Source organism: Gracilinanus agilis, chromosome 4 (assembly GCF_016433145.1).
Source record: "Gracilinanus agilis isolate LMUSP501 chromosome 4, AgileGrace, whole genome shotgun sequence".
Classification (NCBI taxonomy): domain Eukaryota; kingdom Metazoa; phylum Chordata; class Mammalia; order Didelphimorphia; family Didelphidae; genus Gracilinanus; species Gracilinanus agilis.
This window is the reverse complement of record NC_058133.1, coordinates 101,546,348-101,553,052: the sequence shown is the minus strand read 5'-3', so window position 1 is coordinate 101,553,052 and position 6,705 is coordinate 101,546,348.

Here is a 6,705-nt window from a genome sequence, read left to right as displayed (position 1 = left end):
CAGATAAATTGACTGTTTACATTGGCAGAGGCAATTTTTACACTGGGTGTTCCAACATATTTAAAAATCATGGTTTGAATCAGCATCTATCCCTCCCCTTGTCCCCTCTCATGGTAGCTCACATTTGTTTAGCTCCTTGTTCATTCACTCATTTATTTATTTATTTACTCACTCAGGCACCCATCCATCCATCTATTTATTTATTTGTTTCTGTGTTGGTTTATTTATTTATTTGTTTGTTTATTTTTAATCCCTTACTTGCTGTCTTAGTAACAACTCTAAGACAGAAGGACAAAGGCTAGGCAAATGGAGGTAAGTGATTTCCCCAGGGTCACTCAGTAAGGAAGTATCTGAGGTCAAATTTGAATCCAGATCCTGCTGTCTCTAGACCTGGCTTTCAATCCACTGAGTAACCTAGCTATCCCTAGCCCCTTGGTTTTTTTTTTTTTAAGCTCTTACCTTCCTTCTTAGAGTCAATAGTATGTATTGGTTCCAAGACTGAAGAGCAGTAAGGGCTAGGCAATGTGGGTTAAGTGACTTTCCCAGGGTCACATAGCTAGGAAATGTCTGAGGTTAAATTTGACCCCAGGATCTCCTGTCTGCCTTGACTCTCAATCCACTGAGCCACCTAGCTGCCCCCTGCTTCTTATATTTTAAAGGCTTTTCTCACCCCAACTCTGAGGTAGGTGGTAAGTGCTATTATCATCCCAATGCAATTTATGCATAATCATATAGCTGCCCAGTATCAGAATAGTTACTCAGATTCGTGTACTAGATTTAGGCTCTACAGTTATTTCCACATGTTTTTGCTTGTTATAAAAGAGAGATATGGCAGTAAGGATTTAAGAACCTCTGGAAACCTGGGAGTCTGTCAACTTATTTTAAAACATGTTTTGGTAACTTGTACTTCAACATAATTGGTTACCTTTGTGATCCTCTGTATTTTATTTTGTGCATTTAAAAACATTATTCTGAGAAAGAGGCCATCAACCTGCTAAAGGTATTGATGACACAAAAGATTAAGGAGCTCTGCAGCAGATAGCCAAAATGCTCCATCCATATTGATTCTCCTAAAAAACCAGAGAAGAGCTGTCTGACCTTCTGGGTAGAGTCTTCAGATTATTTATGGAAACCCTGAATGAATATTTTGCAGAATGAAGAGTATGGAGATTTCAATCTGTGTCAGGGTCCTTTCTCAGACTCCCTGGCCATTTGATAAATACCAGTGGAGAGAGTATGTAGACTGTCCATTTGTTATTGCTTCTCTCTCCATGTGACTGACCCATCTTTTTTTCCTATATTATACACTTTTCTGATAAGATCCTTTATATGCTTCTCTGGGGCAATGTTTCATTTGTGTTATTTTACGCTTATTCACACTCACCATATAACTCTCCTGTGTTTATTAGGCAATCTTTAAGTCTGTCAGTCTATGATTTATAGCCATCAGAAGAGTACTAATGCTAAAAAGTTGAGCCTTTGTTTCAAGGAGAAGCTTGTTATTGTTCACTTTTCACTGGTCAAGGAAGGTGTGGTTTTCAAATGCCATCTAGCTCATTTTCCTTCTGTTCAATTTGGGATCCAGATGGCTATCCATAAACATTTTTGATAAAACTATGCATATTCATGGACCACTGTGTGCATTGTAGTCAGAATAATCAACATTCTTCATCCACTTGCTTTTTTGTGTGTAGATGGTTGGGTCAAAAGTCTTTGAGTGGTTAGCAGTCTCATGAGCTCATCAGTTTCCTGTGACTCAAATAGAATTATTTGTAGTACTTCACCATCAACAGAAACTTTTGCTATAATTTGAACTCTGTGCTAGTCATTCTCTATGGCAGAGGTAAACACCTTCCTTTGGCAAGTATATGTAAGCACATACATATAACATCTATATACAACCTCTCCTCTCTTTAATCATTGTCATATAGCTGCCAAATTTATAGTCCTGAAGTAGACTTTACTAGGTTACCACCTCTACTCAAAAAATCTTCAAAGGCTCTCTATCAAATTTAGGATAAAAATACAAATTCTGACATCAGATATTTAAAGCCCTCCACAGTCTCTCCCACATTCTTTTCTGGTAGTTTTCTACCACTACCTCTTTTCAACTTTGTTAGCTAGTCAAATGGACCAGCCGGCTATCTCTATATGTGACATTCCATCTCTCCCCACAGGCCTTTGCATATGTGAATTCCCATGTCTAGAATATACTATACTTTAGCTCTGTCTCCAAGAATTCCTAGCTTGCTTCAAATTGTACAGTTCAGGTACAATGTCCTCGATGAGGCGTTTCCTGATTCGCCTAGTAGTTATTAGCATGCTCTTCCTCTTGAAATTATATTGTGTTACTTTGTATTATATACTTTACATGTAGTTGTATATTTTCATCTTTTCTCCATTTTCCATCAATTGCTCTGTTTGGCTTCAAACTCCAGGGAACTACATGACCTTCCTCTCCCGGGAGAAGCTAATCACCTGAAATCTCTTCTCTAAGAGTGAAACAGGTTTTGACACTCTCCATTTTCTCATTTACCCTCAGCTGCTTTTCCCCTTTCACGTTGGGTGGGAGGGAGAGTGCTAAACTCCTGAAGACTTTAGTCTTCATTTATAGAGGACTCATAACCTTCCTGGTAATTCTATTTTCCATTAACTGCCCTGCTTGGCTTCTCATTTTGGAAGTGGAGTTACCCAAGGAGATGATAACCCCAGCTTATACCCACTGGCCCCAGTACAACCAAGGCATGCAGCAGTTAGGAGAGGGTCAGGCTTTGGCCAAATGATCCTATTGGTTTTCTTAGTGAGCTCTACTTTTTTCTCTGTGGTAGCTCTGTGGCAGCAGACAGGGCCCACTTTTTGACACCCATTCTAATATCTTCAAGACTGGGTCTTGTTCAAATGTACACTGAAATTTCAATAAACTTTTCTAAATAGAAAAAAAAATATGGCCCTGTATTAGCTACTCTCTTGTGCCTCTCCCCTGAACTTTTGTGAATTGTCTTCCCTCGTTAGATTGTAAGCTCCTTGAAGACAAGGACAGTCTCTTTTTCTCGTTTGTATCCCCAGTGCAGTGCTTGAGCTTGTGCTTAATCAATATTTATTGAACTAAAATGATATATCTTCCTGGTAGGATGTAAGTTGCTTCTTTTTCTATCCCCAGGATAGACGTTTAATAAATGTTTGTGGGATGGAAACAGTTCAGTTTTAAGATGAGGTTTCATCCCTGAATAGGCACTTACAATTTTTTAAAGTTAATTAGTTTGTTATATTAAAACACCCAATTAATTCCATCCCTCCCTTTCTTCTTTCCCTCTTTCCATGAAAGAAATCTTCATTTGATAAAAAGATATATGTACATATAAAACTATATCTTTCTTATTTCTATTTACCAGCTCTTTCTCTGGGGGTAGACATACCAAGTCTTTCTTCAAACAATATTTCTGTCACTATATATAGAATGTCCTCTTGGTTCTGCTTGTTTTACTCTTCATAATTTCATGACCACTTTTAGTGGACAGCTCTGTCTGATATGCTTTAGAACACACTTTTTGGCTAGTAGCTATATCACAGGTGATAAGCACTTTAAAGGATAAGAGTGTTTTTTAAATATATTATCCCTTAGGATATGTGTATATATATTTTGCATGTGTGAATATACAATATAACATTATAGATTATAATATAACATCATAACATATGCATATATGTATGTGTTAAAGTAAATTTGTACCTTTTTACTCACTTAGTACCTCAAAGTTTCTAGAGGTGAGTTTCTAGAGACTCTGGAAAATGCATTATTAATTTATAATAAAACATTACTTCCAGGAGTACTAGTGCTGGGTCAATATCAGAGAAAAAAATGATTATTGATGCAAGTCCCCTCTAGAAGAGGGTTTTGACTATCATAACCATCCAAAGCAGAATTTAAGTTCTATAGGTCTGGGATTATCCCCAGTTGTTAATAAACAATTCAATGTGATTGTAGAATTGTTTCTTAAACTCTCTTTTGGCTTAACTGAGGGTCATAATTCTGTGTTCTCCTCCCTCTCATTCTTAGACTAGGTCATTCGCAGGTATTGCGAAATACATGGATAAGAAGGTGTATATATGTAGGGGTACTTGTGGGAACGAACAATTACCCATTGACTTTGGACAATATAGGCTATACCAGAAGGTAATTTGGATATTATCCCAAACATATGACCAGGGGTATGGAGTACGGTTATGGGGTTCTGAGAAGACAGATTTGTTCAACCTTTGCATATGACCTATTTCCTGTAATTAAGTCTAATTCAACCAGAATTATTAAGTACCTACTATGTGAGGATTATTGTTAAGCTGAGGATACAAAGTAAAAAAAAGAATAGTCCCTTCCCGAGGGAGTTTCCATCTTTTGAGGGGTGGGAGATATATCACATAAACAGGTATGATTATTTGAGGCAGAAGAGCACTAATAACTAGGGTGACAATAGCAGCAGATATTTCCATCAGCACCAATTTGTACTTCTTTAGTACATACAAAATGCTCTATCTGAAGTGACCTCTGTGAGTGGATACAAGCAGGATCTGGTCCCTACCTCTGATATAGTACCTAAACTCTGAGGTCCTCATTTTTCTCAACTGGAAAATGGAAGCAATAATACATGTTGCTAATTCTCCACAGGCTTGCATAAATGACAACATTTATGCAAAATGATTTGCATATCTTCAAGTACTTTATACATGTCAATTGTTACTTAAGTCTTAGTTACCATCAATTAGCCCACTTTGACTTAAAAACATGAAGGTACAGGACAAAGAAGTAGGATACAAACTAAAGCAAAAAACGAATAAGTTCTCTGAAGCACTTCTTGCTGATACCCTTACTACCTTCCTTTCACTGGGGGCATTTCTATATTTTTGTAATAAATACTTATTGTGTGAAGTACTATCATGTTTTTAAATAACTAACAGCAGTTACTCTTATTTTATTATTACTATTAATAATAATATAATTAACTGACCTTCACATCTGAGGGAATTTCTGCATTTTTTGTTAAAAAACAAACAAACCTTACTAATTATATAAAGTACCATGATGGTTTTTCCAAAATTGATAGATTTTTTTTTCTATTTTAATGATCACTACCACTTACATAGTACTTTACATATATTACCTCATATATTAGAGGCAGTATAGTATGAGTGTTGAGGTCTGGCTTTTAATTTGGTCTCCAGAACAACCTGGTTTTAGGTTTAGCCTCTGACGCGTATTGGCTGTATGACCCATGGTAAATTATTTAAACTCTTTATGTTTTCAGTTTCTTCATCTCTAAAATGGGGATACCAATAGCATCTTGTTTCACAGGTTTCTGTGAGCTTAGAATGATAGAATATTTGTAAAGGGCTTTGTAAACCTTCAAGTATTATATAAATGCTATTATTATTATTTGGCAGTAGTATACCTCTCAGTGAACAGCTAGGTGGCGCATTGTATACAGTGTCTAGCCTGGTGTTAAGAAGACTCATTTTCTTGAGTTCAAATCTGGACTCAGACATTTACTAGCTATGTCACCCTGGGCAAGTCACTTAAATCTGTTTGCCTCAGCTTCCTCATCTGTAAAATGAACTGGAGAAGGAAATGGCAAACCACTCCCGTATCTTTGCTAAGAAAACCCCAAATAAGATCCCTGAGAGTCTGAAATGACTGAACAACAATGCCTCCAAGTGTCCCAGGCAACTTCAAGTTTGTATGTTGCAGAGTAGTTGCTGATAAATTAAAAAAAAAAAAACAAACAAACCCTAAACAAATTAAAAACAAAGCTCTTTTAAACTACACATCAACCTCATGAAGTATTACTAATTTCACTTAAAGACAGGGGAAAGTGAGGCTCAGAGAAGTTACATGACTGGTTCAGGATCATTCAGGTAGTAAATAATATTGGTGGGATTTGAACCCAAATCTTTCTAAATTTAATTGCATCATTCTATCCATTATCCTAAGCAAGTATTGCCTCCTGGGAGGAAAGAGAAGCCTGAGTCTGTACAATAATGGCTTCCAATAGAACCTTCCTGAATGCCAGAGAAATTACTAACAAGTTGTAATAATTAAAATTTAAAGTAACATTTCCCGGCTAGAGGAGGGACCAAAACTCTTTAGACTTGTACTGGAATCATTGACTATGTTAAAATGTTTATCCTCTCCTTTCCTGTCCACAATATTTTTTGAGTTGGTTCAAGAACTCTCGCTGTATTTGTACCCTGCAGGGAAAACAAATCTGGTGCAGTTCTGAAGGACTTTCCCTTGGAAACTTTTGCAATTACCTAAATGCCAAGGATGGAGAGCCTGGAAGGTTTTGAATCTCTTTCTCCTAAAGACGCTTGGCACCCCTGCTTGGTGGGCATTTTTACTCCAAAGGAAAAGGCTGCCGGGGATGGGATGTGGGGGGCAGTGGTGGGAGTGGGGGGGTTGATTCTAGACTTTTTCTTTCGACCTGACTCCTGTGACACTGTGTGTCACTCTGACTTCAGTAAGTAATGCCAGGAGCACAGGTAGATGGATCTGACAGGGCTGAGAACTAACAGCATGTCAGACGCTTTTCTCCAATGAAGGCTATAGATCAGGGGAAGGAATCTCCTGCTGCTGGAGAGGGTGACAAGGGAATAACATCCCTTTCTCTTCCCTCGACAGGGGTAATAACTCCTCACTCCCTAGGGACAGATTGT